We start from the raw sequence: 17,895 nt of genomic DNA, 5'->3' as shown, positions 1-17,895 counted from the left end.
CTCGATCTGGGCCGAACTGGGAGCAACCCACCTCTCTACTGGATCTAGGTTTTAGCACATAAGTGCATGTAATTTTCATGCAAATCAAGGAAGAAGACTTTGTAATATTGCAAATGATGGTGGAAGGAATTTCATTTCATTTTTATGCTTGTCTTAGTTCTGGAATGTGTACGGCCCAGACACTGTGGTTGCCTCTATTGACTATGGTGCAAATAAGCAAAGCACAAGTAGATGATGATTAGAGAAGGGCTAAAAATAGATACTTATTTTTGTGCATTGGAAACTCCTAGCAATAGATTACAAAGAAGCAAGAACTCAAGCCATATAGCAGAAATGCTTTCAAACTATAATTTATAGGTTGGTCTAGTGGTTAGGACATCAGGTTAAAAAAACAGAAATTGTGAGTTCTAGTTCCCCCTTAGCCACGAAAACCAGCTGGGTGACCTTAGGCCAGTCATTCTCTCTCTCTCTCAGCCCAGCTCACCTCACAGGGTGGTTGTGGGGAAAACAGGAGGAAGAAGGTATGTTGAATATATTCACTGCCTTTGGTTATTTGTAAAAATCATAAAGGTGCAATACAAATAAATAAATATTCCACAAGGCTGTTTATCATAATAAGTGCTTCTGTATGTTCCAGTAATAAAAAAAAGCTTTTGCTTTTGTACATGACCAGTATTATTGCATATATTGTACACACATTTAACATTTTTATATTGTTTCCTCCAGAATTTTACAGTGTGGATTTCCTGTCTCCATACTTCCTTCTCTCTATCCCCCTTTGTAACCTCTAAACACAGAAGTTAATGTTACTGGGGGGGGGGGAGGTGAGTGGGTAGATTGTGTTTTGAAATCCTCTTTTAAGAAAAAAGTAGACTCATTCCATTTTATCTTGATGGTATTCTTTCCTCCTATAATTTAGCCAAATGTGTTCATTCCTTAGGGAAACATATATTGCATCAGTAAGTGATTTCATGGCTAATAATAGTCCCCCCAGTGTTTTGCCTCAAAGAACAAAGCTGGGTGAAGTAACTTATGAAATTGTTCATTGTCCCTCGTTTTTTTTATGCATCTTTCAATAAGCATGCTTTGTAAGGTGGATCACAGAAATATAAAGTCCTTCTAGCTATTTTCTCCAACCTTTTTTTTTAAAAACACCCCATGCAATATTCACACCACCGCACTGAAAGGTGGTTTCTCATTTTTCTATTTTCACAGATATTTATTTTGAATTTGGGAGGCTCTTTTCACAGTACTTTTCACACTGAATCTCTTGAATCCAATCTCAGTGGAAAATACCTTGCAGATGTATTCAGGCAATCTAAATATCTGTAAGAAAGTGCTGGTGGTATCCTTTAAGTGTAAATATGACTGGACACAAAATGATGTTAATGGATATACAACTGTTCGTTCATAAATAGTGTAATCTCACACCTGGAAGCTCCTCAGAACTGAACATTTATTCCAGGCTTCTATTCAGGACAGAGATGAGTGGGCATTCTTACTCCCTCCTTTTAAAAAAATATCTGCTCACCAATATCACATAAATATTTCAGCTGTATATTTATATGTTTATTTTACGAGTATATACAAGCACCTTTTCTTGAGTTTCTACCCATAAGTGCAACTCACATATAGAGAATAACAAGGCTTGCATCTGAATGTTCTCCTAGATACATAAGAGCCCTAAACAGGGATTTATACAATCCTTGGACACGCTTCCAAAATCCCAACTGACCCCTTCATCAAACAGAAGCATTTCATTCTCAGTTGAATATGATTCTCTGGCTTTCTGGCCAGGTTTAGGCCAAGACATTTTACCTTTTTAAAATGCACAGCTTCAAAGGAAATCCAGATGACCACAAAGCTTTCAGTGCATATTTCCATTGCTATGATGAAGTGGTAGCCACCCATCCTCCAATCAGCGGAAAACTATTTTGACATGAAAATTGCTGTTCCTGATGCCCATCCCTATCCTGCCACTGTTGTAAGTCACTGCAATTATCTGATTTCCCTCCAAGCTAATCAGTGGCGGGGGGGGGGGGGGGGGAAATCTAATAGATTTTCTACATTAGGCTGCCCTTTGGACAGCACTGAATATAGGAGGAAATACTGTGCTGCTTTAATAACAGAACAGCTAAGAATGTACTTAAACCAGTTTCTCTCATGGGCTGGGGACCAGATGAAAACAGTGTCATGGGAACATGTCTGAAAAATAGATATGGCAGAACATATTTGAACAGGGTTAGGTCCAGAGTCCAGACCGATCTAATTACAACACTGTCAAATCAATAATGTTCTGTTCTGCATGCAGAATGGACATGACTGTCTTCCATGTTGTTCATCTTTAAGCGATGATATACATCACATGCACGTGCAACCTTCCATTTTCTATTACGTTGATTAAGGTTAGCACCAGGACCGGACATAATTGGACAATTATCAGTGCTTAGTAGGACCAGTTGCTAAGACTCGCCCTAGTAGGTCTTAATTCTTGGCTTCCTGTTTGGAATTCTGAGCATCAAAAAGTGGCTTTTAAATTCCCAGGCACTGTTATGGGATATTCCCAAGACAGCAGATCGAGATCCACCAATCCTACTACTTGGAGAGCAATGAGTATAGGCGGCTATGGCCACCAGAGTCCAATGATGGAAAATGGAATTCATTAAAAATGCTCCACCCAGAATTGCATCAAACTGTTTCAGTCGGGTTAAAATAGTAGGAGTTTCAAAAACAGATGCCAGACTGGCCTACTGACATGTCCTACCCTCTCTAAGCAAGCATTCCATCCTGTTTATGATAGTCCCTCAAATATGTGGAGGCTGTCATCACATCCCTACCCTTAATTGTCTTGGCTCAGAGCCGAGCATAACCAGTTCTTCGATCTTTTCTGGTTTGTCAGAGGGTCACGGTTTGTGACCTCTTTATCCCGATTTGAAGCAAAAGCGTTCCGTTTTGTGGAAGAGGACTTTGAGGCGGCCTCCTGAACTGCCACTGGCAATGGCTCGATGGCTGCAGGGTTCCTTGGGAATGTTGATTTAATTCCCTTTCCAATTGCTGTTGCAATATCTTTCAGGTCTTTCCAGTGACATGGGGAGCAGAGGAGCCATGTTTTGACGTTAATAGAGAAACATCTCTGTTCTTGTGGAGAGGTAACTAATGGCTCCCACTGGGACTTCATGATCATTGCATACTAATCACAGTAAGCGAGGGCAGCCTTGGAGAGTCTGGGCTGTCAGCAGGTGACACAAACACTCACAATACATCCCAGACTTCGAGTCTGAATGCTGATAGCATTAGTGCTTCTGCGGCAGTACACAGAGCTATTTCAGCTGATGCAAGATCTACAATTCATTGCAGAGATTGTGTCCTTGCAGTGATTCTCTTTGATAAGGTTTCTATGTTCCATGAAGTGATGATTCTATCGTGAGAGTAGAAAGACTGAATTAGGACATGGAGATAACTCTGAGAATCTCATTTTTAAAATCATTTCTGTTGGGAGCTTTGTTTTATCCTGTTCTTGGCTATAGGAACAACCAAAATGCTTCGGAAGTGGTTTGTGATTCAGGCTTGAAACGGAGAGAAAATATTTTAATACCTCTCAATATTAATAACTAGCTTTTCATGAATCATAATTTATACAAAGCAATGTCCCAATTTCAGCTTTTCTTGTTAACACTTACAAGACATGGTTTTGCTTTTGGAAGTTATAGAATATAAATCAACCTGTGTTTAATTGTGCACTGAATGTTTCTGATAAATCCAGCTCTCATGAAAGCACATTTTCCAAGTATTAAAATGAAAGCTCCAACTTAATATTTGACCTAGAAAATGTGGGATTTAGATCTGATTGAATTCGCATACTGTTCTATGCCAGGGTTGTTTTCACCATGGTGGCTTATTGAGTAAGTCATAATTGATTTGAGTTCATGCCATACAAACTATGGATTATAAACCACAATGACTTGTTTGCCTTGTAAGAAGCAAGCCCTATTATTTATTTATTCTGGAACTAATATGGATTTTAAAGATTATTTTCTCCCACCAAGGCTATATATTTTTTGCAAAAAAATATTTTGTATATTTTAATAAATATTTGAGCACCAGCCAGTATGGATTCAAATACAATATTTGTCCCTTCTCATTCTGAACACACCTATTGCTAGTTTTTTTTTTCAACAGTTGGTTTATTTATAATCAATTACTCTGGGAAACCAAAAATACATAAAAAAGCAAGGATGTACTGTACTGAACAGCATTCATAAGGTGACATGGATTATATTTAACGTTAGTACAATTTGGGATACTTTATGCATCCTTCTGAAAAGACCGTGGTTCCCCTTGCTTACATTTGTCTTCTATTTATTATAAAAACGAATGCATATATTAGGGGGGAAATGAAGGATGATAGGTGGTAAAGACTTTATCATAGGTTCCTTATACTGCTTTAAAGTCTCACAGACTGCATTCTACCCAGCAACTATCATTTCATATAGCACACCTTAATTATTTCACCTACAGACAGAAGACCAAGTCACATTTCCTTATCGTTTTTGATGCCCTTTTAATATCAATCTAAAAGCCAGTAGGGCGATAGGAGCTACTAAAAGTAGGGTTTTCACTTGAACTTAATGCTTAGAGATGCCACTGTTGCCCTGCCCTGCCCTATTTTGAGCCCTGCCGCCCAAAATCCTTAATCGCTTCACTATTGAGGATCCTTCCCGCCTCTTTTTTTTCTTTCACTAGAAAGGCGCGGGACCTTCACGTCTTATACATCCCCTATTAGTAAAAGCGAACCAGCCATGCATTTATGGTTAGAGACGTATATGATTTCGGACGAAGGGGGCTCAGAAGAAACGGCTGCTGGCTGACGGGCGTCTGTCTTTCCTACCGAGGGCTCAGGCCTCGTCCAGTGCGCTCTGCCGTGCCTGGCAGATGAGGCAATGCAACCCTCCGCGGACTTCCTAAAAGAGGGGGAGGAGGGCGCCAAAAGCTTTTCCTCCGCCCCCCCGCCCTCCAGAACGTGTTGTGCCAAACTGAGCTGCGCTCCGAGAAGCGTCCGGGAGCCCCGGGAGACATTTGGTTGCTAGGGGAGTTCCGAGGCAGCAGTTAGCCTGGCTATGGCAAGAAGGGAGCTGCGTGTTCCGAGCAAGCTCTCCAACCTGCTTCTCCCACTAATTGCCAGGCTTGGAAATGGGGAGCGAGGGAGGGAGAGCTTGGCAGCAAGCCAGCCGGGGGTGGAGAAGTCTTTGAGGGACTCCCAGGACTCTGGCCCGATGACGCAACAGGCAGAGCGGCCTTACAGGTGCTCCGGGAGGCGGTCGGGTCCACGCCAGGAGCTCCTGAAGCGCGGGGATGCAGGGAAGTGGGGGCCGAGTTTATGCTACTCTACCGAAATTCATCTCCACCCTGATGGAGCTGGAGCCGAGGAAGACGGGGGGGGGGGGGATTTGGAGCAAGGCACCTATAAGGAAAGATGGCCACCCCGTTTTGAGCGGGTTTCTTTTGATCCGCTGACTTGCGAGTCAAAGTCAGATGGTAGAAGAAGACAAGAGCATGACATTAAGCATGTCAAGCGCTCTTCCTTATCCCTCCGTCTCATCATCAGAAAGGGCAGTGCCAGGGGAGGAGAGTTGGGGACAAAAATCCATAGCCTTTGTGCCTGCAATTTACTTCAATATCTTCCAGTTATCCCACTTTCTTCTCTAGGTTGCCTTATGTCTCCTAGGACAGGGGTCTCCAATCTTGGCAACTTTAAGCCTGGAGGACTTCAACTCCCAGAATCCCGCAGACAGCTTGGGAATTCTGGGAGCTGAAGTCCACCAGGCTTAAAGTTCCCAAGCTTGGAGACCCCTGTCCTAGGAGGCTTGCGCCTCAGGATGGCTGCGGTATTTTGCTACTGCTTTTCTCCTTCAATACAGATTTTCCCCCTCTTCTTTGCAAGGAATATGAGAGGCTAGTGATGTCACAAAGTAATTGCCAATATGGTCCTTGTGCAGGGACCCAGGGGATAACATAGACTATGTAGTCCCAGACTCTTGACTTTATTAGTGTGATCCTGATGTTCCGGAACAATTGATAAAGCCACTAAGTAGCTGGTTTTGTTATATGTGTGGAGGGAAAATTATGTGGCAGCCAGGGGTGGGGGAGGCTTTGTGGGCTCCTGGGACTCTGGCTCGATGATGCAAGAGGCAGAGCGGCCTTACAGGTGCTACAGGAGTCAGTCGTGTCCATACCAGGAGCTCCTGAAGTGCAGGCGTGGAGGGCTTGGAGGAGAGGGACACTGGGTTTATGCTACTCTAGCAAAATTCATCTCCACCCTGATGGAGCTAGAGCCGAGGAAGAGGGGTTTTGGAGCAAGACATCCATAAGGAAAGTAGGTGACCCTTCTGAGAAGGTTTGTTCCACTTAGCTGACAGGCAGAATCAAAGAGGGCATGGTAGAAGTAGACAAGAGCATGACATTAAGCATGTCAGGCACTCTTCCTTATCTCTCAGTCTCATCACATAGAAACTCAGGGCAGTGGTGTGGCTGCCAGGGGAGGAGAATTGGGGACAAAGGTCCACAGCCTTGTACAGCAGAAGTAGGAGTATCTTACAGGGGTACTCCTGCCAAAATTGAGCCCAAAATTTTCGTACTTAAGCAAGACAGTTGTAGAGGGAATTTTGCCCCTTTTTACCATTTATCTTGCCACAGTTGTTAAGCGAACCACTGTAGTGTTGTTAGTTAGCATGGTTGTTAAATGAATATGGCTTCCCCGTTGACTTTGCTTGTCGGAAGGTTACAAAAGGTGATCACGGGACCCCGGATATTGCAACTCTCCTAAATACATGCCAGTTGTGAAGTATCCTAATTTTGATCACATGACCACAGGGATGCCACAAGGGGAGTCGGGATCATAAGTGTGAAAAATGTCATAAAGTCACTTATTTTCAGTGCCATTTTTACTTCAGACAAACGTTATACAAATGGTTGTAGGTCAAGGGCTACCCATACTTCATTTTGTAAGGCAGGGCTAATAAGCTTTTCCACCTATAGAGGAGATTATTGCTAGAAGGTTCAGTCTAGAATATAAAGTTGGTTGGTTGCTCTGCTGACCCCTGGGTTAACCAACTTTTAAAAGTTCAGGCTAAGGAAGCTAAATATGTATCTGCATAACCCAGAGTTTAAACTGGGATTTGCTATATCCAGCTCTGGCCGTCAGCGTGGCTAGAAAAAAAAGAGTTAAATGAAACTAAAGAGAATAAGAATATTGGTGGGTCTGAGCTATGATGCCTCTGTTGAGGCAGCAGAATGTGTCAGATAGCAGTTGCCGAGCAACAGCAGAGGAAGGATGAGGTGATTCCCCTCGTATGCAGCTTGCAGGCTTCCTATGCCTAGAAAGAAAGAGGCACTCTGGCATAAACCTTCAGGATGTTCCAGCTGGAATCTGTCCTTGTGTTTTTATCAGTCAATACATGGTACACCTCTCATCCACTGCCAAAAGGTATTTCCCACATTTTAAAAAAAAATCTTGTGTTAATATACATATTGGACATCATGTGTCCTAGTTGCCAGATGACACATGAATGAGTTGCAATTACTATTCTCACCCTTCCTTTGAACAGCCACTAAAGATAGCCCACTATCTGGACAGCACCAGGCAGGGAGGAGACAATCTTTTTTCTTCCATTATAAAAGTGCCCTCTCTTCCTCTCCCCTTTCCCCCCCCCTCCCTTTCTTTCTCTCTCTCTCTCTCTCCCTCCCCCCTCTCTTCATGCATGTAGTCTTTAACAGTGAGATGAATCTTGCTGTGATAATTGACAACAATATTGCTGGGTCCACACAACATATTTAACTGGGTCATGAAGGGAGTTAGGTTGCAAGACAAACAGCAAAACCAAATTCTTTGTGAGGTTAGGGAGGTGCAATTTAAAATAATATAACCCTAGGATAAAAAGCCCTTTGTGAATATTATAATCCAGTCTAAACAAGGCATTTGCTCAGCCCCATCCATTCAGTTCCCAAGGAATAGATCCAGCATTTTAGAGGTGCTAAAAAGTCATACCATCCGTTACAGAACTTATGCCAGGTCCAAGAACCGGGGTACAGCCCTCCCTAAAGCTTGCTGCAAGTTACATCTGACAATCAACTCACTCAGGTCAAGTTGCTTGCAGACATTCCTCCAATAAGCACATAGGATTAACAGTTGATTCAAATGGGGTGGGGATGTGGAGACAATTGCAAAGCAATTTCATTTTGAGTGTCAAAATTGAATTGAATTGAATTTAAATTTATTTCATTTATATGCCGCCTTTTTCCCGGAAGGGGACTCAGGGCGGCTCACAATCCAAGTCAAGGGAAGGGGTACAAATAAAGAATAAAAAAGACGAACAAAACAATACACAATTTAAAAGCACACAACAACCATACCATTCAGGGGGGGGGGGCAAAAGCTCTTTAGCCCCAGGCCTATCGGAATAGCCAGATTTTAAGGGCTTTGCGGAAGGCCTGGAGGGTGGTGAGTGTTCGAATCTCCATGGGGAGCTCGTTCCAGAGGGTCGGAGCAGCCACAGAGAAGGCTCTCCTCCGGATGGTCGCCAGTCGGCATTGGCCGGCGGATGGAATTCGGAGGAGGCCTAATCTGTGGGATCTAATCGGTCTATTGGAGGTAATTGGCAGCAGGCGGTCTCTCAAGTACCCAGGTCCAATACCACGAAGGGCTTTATAAGTGACGACTAGCGCTTTGAAGCGTATCCAGAGACCAATAGGCAGCCAGTGCAGCTCGCGGAGGATAGGTGTTACGTGGGTGAACCGAGGTGCACCCACGATCGCTCGCGCGGCTGCATTCTGGACAAGCTGAAGTCTCCGAATGCTCTTCAAGGGCTGCCCCATGTAGAGCATGTTGCAGTAGTCCAGTCTAGAGGTCACAAGGGCATGAGTCTGAGTGCCCAGCAGATGGCAGCCTGGTGATATAGGAAACCAACTTTTTGCCTCCATCTAGTGTCCATACAATTATTTGTAGTCCAGATATGGTAGTCCTTCCATGCTCTAAACAAGCATCATTTAAGATCTCTGTTTGCATCTTTATATAAATTATGTGGGAGAGTTATGGTGCCTGTTGCCACATTTCTCAGGACATGCTATGCCAGCTTTATGTCCTGGATTCCAGAGGCGTGCCTGCAGTTACTTTAATATCTTCCTGTCATGCCACTTTCTTCTCGAGGTTACCTTATGTCTCCTATGGGGCTTGTGCTTTAGGATGCTGTTTCTTTTGCTATTGTTTTTCTCCTTCAATACAGATTTTTTTTCTTCCTTGCAATGAATATGAGGGACTATAATGTCATGAAGCACTTGCCAATATTGTCCTTGTGCAGGGATCCAGGGGACACATGGTCTATGTAGTCCCAAACAAAGACTCTTGACTTTGTTAGTGTGATCCTAATCTTCCAGAACAATTGATAAAGCCACTAAGTGGCTGGTTGGGTTAGGTGTGTGGAGGGAAAATTATGTTGCACAATTGATTTTCTTCCTGATATACTACAGTTGTTGTACACCTTACTCTCTTTCTGCTTGAGCTCTTTGAACTTACTCTCTTTCTGCTTGAGCAATGCAGTACTGAATTAACAAATATCAAATATAAGTTTACACTTTCAATGTTGCCTTTCAATCCAACTTTACTGCATAACATTTTTTATCACAGTAGGGTTTAAATTGTTGTTCTCATTCCCAGGTGAACTCCTAAGAAAGGCAAACTCTGCAATGCTCCAGGTATACAATTCTGCTATTACCCCTTCTCCTTTTGCAACAACCCAAATCCCTTGCTCAGTCAAACAAACAATATATCCAAATAAAGATAAAGTTCTGTGTGCTGTTTCATACAAAAATAAAAGGATCTCCTTTTTGCCCACTTTCCCCAGTTCTCTCTTCCCTCTTTTTTTTTTTTAGCAGATATGAAATTAATATTCACAAGTGATGCTGGTACAAGCAGTCTTCCACTGTTTGCCTCAATCACAAGTATGATACAAATTTGTTTCCATTGCATTTTAAAAAGAAATTTAAAGAAAAAGAAGATGTTTCATAGAGTTCAATCCTGTCCCACTGGGCAGTAAGATTGCTAGTTCCTTTTCTGAAAACAACAACAACTACCAGCAGTTGGTAGAAAATAAAATGGATTTGAGAAAACCCAAGTCATCAGTATTAAAATAGAAAAGACAGCATCAATCACTGGCTTCATTACTATGTTTCAATATAGCTTCACGATCCAGGCAGCTGATTTTATGCTGGCATGTTTTCCTGCCAATCCGGCTGACATTACAACATGGCTGTAAGACGATGCCTTTCCATCCCTCTTACACCAAAGCGACTATATTTCGGTTGACACAATCCAGGCAATCACCAGATGGAAGCAAAAAAATTGCGGTTTCCTATTCCTCTTTGCCATCACCTAGTCATCAATTTAGGTTTTTGCAGTGTAGACATCAGTAGCCTTATTTTACATCAATAGCCCATCTCAGGATGTCAAGTTCTAGACAAGATGATACCAACATTTTCCTTTAGTTGAATAGTCAGAAAGAATAATGTCTAATGTTCATTTGTCACTTTTTAAAGAATGAAAAGAATATAATTCCTTGTTTCTGTTGTTAAGAAGTAATAGAACTTTTCTCTGTATAGTTCTGATAGCCATAAATACCCTAGGCTTCTCGAGTCAGAATTCCCATGGATCTGTCTTTCTATTTCTGTCTCTGTCTCTGTCTCTTCTTCTCCCTCTCCCTCTCCCTCCTCCCTCCCTCTCTCTTTCTCCCAGTAGTGTTTGGAAACCTTGGCAACCACCTAAGACTTCCTTGGACTCTGGGACCCAGGCCAAATCTGCCTCATTTCTACTCTCCTTGTGCTATTGAAGCCTACCACACTATTCTGTGAAGCATACCGATTCATAGGTTCCGGCTGCCCATGGCTATCTTACAAACAATCTCGAACATAAATTTGAAAATTGGGTGAGACGTATTTCAGCATTATTAGTCCATTGTTTAATCTTCATGGCTCTTTTTTAGTCTACTTGGTATCCTGAACATCTGCAGGCTTCCCAAGATTGCACAATGTAACCTTGAAAAAAAGCAACTGATTACAAAATCTTTTTTTTTTTTGTATTTGTAACTTTCAGCTCTGACATGTAACAAATGGGCAATTCAATGCCAACATGATTTCAAATACTGTATCAAAATTACTGTGATAATTTTGACTTTTATCTCTATTACAAGATGAGAATTTAGGAATTTAGAGTATAACCAAGCACATGTTTGGCTGGTGCCACGCCCCCCACCCATTTCTTAACTCTATTCACTTTCTATTATACTGCATCAGTTTAGAAAACAAATAGTGTAACTTACCATCCAAATAAAGCAGACTATAAAGGAAATAAGTGCCAAGGCATATTTGTTTTAATGTAGGCATATTCAGTTTCCTGCATGGGAATACTATTCATTTTGAAAATGAAACCAGTCAGCAGAATGATTCTATTAAGTTACCATTTTTCAAGGGGAAAAAAAAGATGCAATGAGTCAAAGCCATTACTGTGTGATAAATTAAGCATGTTGATATTACAAATCTACATACATTATTGGATTGCCTGACTCATTTGTAAAAAAAAAGTTTTTAAGTGTGACAATAAATAAAGACAATTCAGTACATTACACTGGGTGGACAATATTGGTTCTGAGGGCCAGGGTTGTCAAGTTAATAGCAATAAGACTTATACACTGCTGCACAATGCTTTGCAGCCCACTCTAGGTGCTTTACAGAGTCAGCATATTGTCCCCCAACGATCTGGGTCTTTATTTTACAAACCTCAGAAGGATGGAAGGCTGAGTGAATCTTGAGCCAGTGAGAATCGAACTGCCAAACTGCTGGCAGTTGGCAGTCAGCAGAAGTAGCCTGCAGTACTGCACTCTAACCACTGCACCACCACGTTTCTTACTAACTTTTAATAACTCAAAAGATATGCAAGAGATGAGATAATTTTCCAACATTGCAACATCATTATTTTTAAAAATAGGTTAGCCCCATGTTAGCCCCAATTGTACAATCGAGCCAATTCTCTTTATCTGTTTAACATCTTCAGAAGCTTTGGAGGTTCACTGCATATGCCAGGGGGTCAACAATGTGGCAAGTGTGAATAACCATTTCATAAGTGGGCTTCCTTAGATGGCATTGGAATGATTGTAAAATAAAATAAAATTTTATTAAAAACTAAATTACTGAAACCCCATAAGAAAACCTGTGAAGTTTCAAGTGAAAATTTCAATAAGGTCTGCTCCTTGAGCTATTTTATGGTAATTGTTTTTGTATTTATATCAGGAATGATCTGCAATACCACAAACGTCTCCAGAGCACATGCTGGAAAAAAAAATTACTATAATTTTTGTATTTTCTCATATTTCACAAGAACAGAAAATTGCACCTCTGTTTTTTTACAATAACCTTATGAAATGTTGTTATCATGAAATTTCCACAGAAGAAAAGGTGCAGAATCCATATTAACACTTGGGCTTTACATAAGGCACCCCAGTTGAGGACATTATATTTAATTTGGTCATAGCATAAAAAATTTATGCGGAATTGTCATAAAATCTAGAAATCGTATTAGTATAGCTAAACCATGACTGTCCTCTAAAAGAACTGTTATTATATTAAAAGGGGCAAATAACAAACTGGGAAATTTTTCTTAGTAAAACATACCAGAAAATGTTAATAAACACTGCATAACTTTGTGCTTTATCTTTTCTATTAAAGACAAAGCATTTCATTTTAGCAAGTCTGATTATTATTTTTTTTAAAAACCATTCATTTCTCTCCCATAATCACTTTATACAATACTTCTACAAACTGGTCTGAAACAAAAGGCTTCAATGAAGACAGGTACAGGGTTAAGAAATGGGTTGGGGGAGGACATCAGAATCCTTTTTGCTAACAGACGTAGGCAAATTTACTTTAGATAGCCAGCAATGAAAGGACAAAACCGTATATACTCAAAAGCCTTGGAACTCCCTGTTTATAGCATTCACAATAGAATCTGTGTCTGACCTTCAGCTCAATTAAACATAGTCCTTTTAAAGAGCAACCTGTAAATGGCTGCATTTTCTGTATTGTTATTCCACTTTCCAACAGAGTATATGTATATATAGGTATATATAAAGCCTAGAAACCTGAAATGGAGAAAATTAATGCTTTTCATAATTTATTCAAGTTACGTTTTGCATTTACAGAGTTTGGATTTTTTTACATAGAGAATTCAGATGTTGGTTGGTTGGTTGGTTGGTTGGTTGGTCGGTTGTTTGGTTGGTTGGTTTGTTGGTTGGTTGGTTGGTTGAATGAGCTTGATATGAATTGGTAATGGTAGCAAGTGAAATTCATTCTGTGAAATTCAGCACTGACTGGGTGGTGAGCTCTATCACCTCTCTTCAATATGGAGCCAAGACAGCATTGTACTGTATAATTCTTGAGTTAGATAAGGAATAATATCTACAATATCCAGGAAGGAGTTGTTAGGTATGATGTGCTCAGCAATCAAGTACATGAGGCCTAAGAGAACAAAGTGTATCTAGGAAAGACAGGATGCCTTTGATTGTTGATAGAATGCTTAGGTTTCAACCCGTCTTGAACAATGCTGCATTCCCCTCTGTAGCTAAAGAATGTTGTTTGATTTCCAGATGGCAGGTGTCATCAGGCCTACTTCTTGCCCAGTGATGTGCCAAGTGATGTGTCAAATATTGAGCTTTTAAGGAAGGACTACTACGGTAGCTCTGGGCCATGAAAATACAGATGAACAGTAAATAGCAGGAAAGAATGAAAATTTTCTGTTTCTCTTTACTGCCTCTAGTGCTTGCCTGGACTTCCGCAGCTCAGATCTGAAAATTCTGATAGAATCATGCTTGCGGCTGGAAAGCCTCCTGCACCAACCTTGAAGCCAAAAATAGGCGGGGTGTATGTGTCACACAGCCACGTGTAGGGGGTGGGGCGCACAGGGGGCAGGGCATGTGTGGGTATTACATTATGGGTGTGGGCACAGCGCTTTTGGCACACAATGGCAAGTCACTAAGTGAACTGTTATAAGTCAAGGACTAGCTGTATATTGAAAGTAGATTGTGAGATTTTCCATGTGAGTCTGTCTTTTGAAAATTGTCTGGAAACTACAGAATGTTGTCTCTTGACCAGAGATACCTAACCTTTCTGTGCTTTCAACCACTTTGAGAACCTGGTGAAACATACAGACACCTTCTCATTAAAATGTATTTAAGTGAGTAAAATAAAATACATAGTTATATAGACCACATTACAAACAAAGTCAATTAGGCTGATACCAAAATACTATAGCCTAACCTATAGTAATAAAGTAATGTAAGTGTCTTTCTATTAATCTATCAAGCCATTAACAAGATAATACCCTCCCTTGGAATCTGGTTATGGACTCTAGAAGTAAAAAAATTGCTTTGTTGCCCACATACATTATTGAACGAAAAGCTAAATTTCAGCTAAATGTGAATGAAAATGGGTCTATTTTTCTCCCCTCATCCATATTCAGACTCCTTGAAATCTATCCTTTGACCCACAAGGGATCCCAGATTAAAATTTTCACCTGTTCCAGTTTTCTGAAAGAAGCAACTGCTGCCTTGACTTCTGTTGTAATGGATGCGGCACTGTTTCTGTAACGGTTGCTACAGTTCCTGTTAGTGGCTTCAGTTTTGAAAGCTAATTGCCATCTGGTTGTTTCTAGGTCTGAACAATCACATCTGCTTGCTGGTACGTTTTCCGATTCTGTTTCAAATGTTGCCAGTTAGCCATACATTTTAAATGGCTTGGGACCAAGTTATTTGAAGGACTCTCTCTGCCTCTGTAGGAAACCATCCGAATCCTTCAATCAGCCCTAGAAGCTCTGTCCCTGGGCCTGTTGATAAGGACAGAGCTTATCAAAGTTGGATTCAGAACAAACAACCACCCTTTGTCTGCAGGGCAACCCTCATTTGTAGAATACAGTCCTCCTGGAAATATACTCCCTCCCTATTACTTTCAGACATTAAACCTCTGTATATTTCAGTCCACTTTTAATTTATGCTACTCCTGTTGTATATCATGGATTAACTGGTCTTTGTGTATCTGAGGATTTCCTGTTTTCTAAACTGTTTTCACATAGTTACGATGGAATATTTTACTTTAAAGGCAGTAGAAAAATATATTAAATAAACAATATAATACACAGGGAGATCAGGTCTAAGTACATGAAGACCTGGGGGAGTTAGCCTTAGCTACTATTCTCTTCCCAATATGATTGATTTTATGCCATCAACTCCTAGTGGCCATAGATTTTCTCCATGATGATCTATCCCTGGCCTGATCTTTAAATTCTCCCTGTAGGGCACTCATCGCTACTACAACTAGTCCATTCATCGTGTTGCTGGTCATCCTTTTCCTCTACTTTTTTCAGCATTAGAGCCTTTTCCCAAGAGCTGAGCTTTCCCATAATGTGTTCAAATTCCCAATATGCATGCATGCATACTGTATTAAGGCTTTCTGGGGCCAATTAGAAATGACATTTATTTATTAGATTTTTATCCTGCCCTTATTATTTTTTTAGAAAAATAATGCAAGGTGGTGAACATGTGGCAAAACTCCTTTCTCCCTTATTTTCCATGTGAGAATATCTCTGAGAGATTAGTACTGCTGGGAGAGAGTGACCAACCCAAAGTCATCCAGTGTCAGATGCAAACAACCAGATCCACACATGTATACAATAGATACAAACAATAGATCAAACTAAAAGTAAACCGCTCCAAACTTGATTGCAGAAAATACGACTTCACAACAGAGTGGTCAATGCCTGGAATGCACTACCCGACTCTGTTGTTAAATCCTCAAACCCCCATAACCTTAAACTGTCTACCGTGGACCTCACTCCATTCCTAAGAGGTCCATAAAGGGGGTGTGCATAAGCGCACCAGTGTGCCTACCACCTCTGTCCTATTGTCCCCATTTATTTGTACCCATTTCCTGTGTTCATGTCCATGTTTATACTTATACCTGTTATCTCGTACATGTTTGACTAACTAAATAAAATAAAAAATAAAAATGTAGAATCCAAGCTATTTTGTTGTAATGTGCCTATAATACAGGAATCTCTCCAGATTGCTTACCTTCTCTTGGGAACAGATAGATAAGGTTCTATGGAATTTGGGAGGGTCAGTCCTGAATCTCTTCTGGTTGCAACCTTAGACAAGGCTAATACCCTGCTTGAGTTCTCCTCCCTGCCTGGTTATGCTTTTCCCAACACCCAAACGCCAGGGGAAATCAGGAGATTCAGCCAGTTCAAATGAATATAAAGATTTATTGCAAGCTTAAATTCTCTACAAGAATCCAAACTACCAATGGTCAAGGGAATTTAGCAGGAGTTAAGTAGAGAAAGGAATTCAAGGTGGACTGGACATAGATCTCTTGTGGGTGTGCTGGGACTCATGACTGATGACATGTTTGACCCCTCCATCGGGCTCAGCCTGTCACCTACATTTTCATGCCTAAAGTGGGACTAGAATTCACAGTCTCCTGGTTTATAGGCCAGCCCCTTAATCACTACACCAACCTGGCTCAGAATAACCAACATGTGTGTCTGGGTTACTGTAGAACAAAGAATATATGAATAAAATTGGAGATGTTAACTGCTTCCAGGAGTGCTATGGTTGTTAGGAATTACCAGTCCCAGAATTCCTTCTGTGTGTGAGAGAGAATTGCCAGAAAAGAGAGAGAGCAAAGCCTCCCAGGATCCTCAAAACAAAACAAAAAAAGTTGGCACAATTGATTTATTGGCCCAAAGCATTTCTGAATTAATGTGTATTTGTTTCTATTCTATGCCTATGCATATCATATTGCCAGGTCTAATTATATGTATAATCAAGCAGCCAAAAATATATGGAGACTAAGCAGTTTTGAAAACAGCAGAAAGGCACACAGAATTCATTCAGTTTTTTAAAAACAGGCAATGATTTCCTTCTGTTTCACTTCGGTGCCTTTCACCAAGAGGCTTTCTCGCTTGCATCCAACTGCAAAACAAATATGCCCCAGAGCTCTCTTTTATCTGCTGTGCTTCCACACGGAGCCACATAGCCCATACTTGAGACAGTTTTAAGTGGTCCTTAAGAGTACCAGCATTGAAGTAGAATTTGCTCCCATTTCCTGTCACAGGTTTTGCTTGGATAGAACTGCAATGGTTCACTCATCATTTCAGTTTGACCATTTTGAAGGAGAGCCCACTAATCTTGGTCTTTAACGTGCCTTTTGCACATGACTCTGTAGCATCATTTGCTTCAATTATGCCTGTAGCAAAATACGTAGGGATCATTAGTGGGGGCTTCAAATTTTATGTTCCTGGCTCAAAGCACTGGTGAATAGCACTTGAATTCATCTGTTTGTAAGAGTGTTCCAGAACAAGCTTTGCAAGGCTCATAGAGTAATCCCATGAAGCAGATAGGAAGCTCAGAGTTGGGCCCATTCAGAAGAGATTTTCAGTATGAAAATAGTTTTTTGTGTGGATGGGCAATCAGGATATCTAGGATATGCAATTGTTGGTGATGAAGCTTGTACAAAGCCATGAAGAAATCATGCATGGTCTTCAACAGGGTACCTTTTTCAGTGTGACCTTGACCAATTTGCAGACTGAAAGTACATTTTGGGGAGTCCAGCAAGTCCATCTGAGGCATGGTTGGTTGAAGTGCCTGAAGGGGAAGGTGTTTCAATTAAAACATTAACTCCACAGGAAGAGCTCTGTTTGGTCTCACTCTGAAGACACTTGGACAGTAACTGAAATCTGTTTGTTTTGGTTGTCTTCGCTGGCTGAATTTGATGGCTCTTTTTTTAAAAAATGTTGGCTTCTAC

At 41.0% G+C, this 17,895-nt stretch overlaps 1 long non-coding RNA gene across 1 annotated transcript; it reads left to right on the top strand.

Moving 5' to 3' along the window:
• Positions 1-7,320: 7,320 nt before the first annotated feature.
• Positions 7,321-11,305, top strand: LOC148048181 (uncharacterized). Its single transcript, XR_015695809.1, has 3 exons — positions 7,321-7,483; positions 9,710-9,747; positions 10,787-11,305. It is a non-coding gene; the product is annotated as an uncharacterized LOC148048181 (long non-coding RNA).
• The last annotated feature ends 6,590 nt before the right edge of the window (positions 11,306-17,895 follow it).

Source organism: Thamnophis sirtalis, unplaced genomic scaffold (assembly GCF_051295495.1).
Source record: "Thamnophis sirtalis isolate CommonGarterSnake01/CBP01778 unplaced genomic scaffold, rThaSir2_p1.2 scaffold_3, whole genome shotgun sequence".
Classification (NCBI taxonomy): domain Eukaryota; kingdom Metazoa; phylum Chordata; class Lepidosauria; order Squamata; family Natricidae; genus Thamnophis; species Thamnophis sirtalis.
The sequence above is the reverse complement of the archived record's forward strand: the minus strand, read 5'-3'. Positions and strand labels throughout refer to the sequence as shown.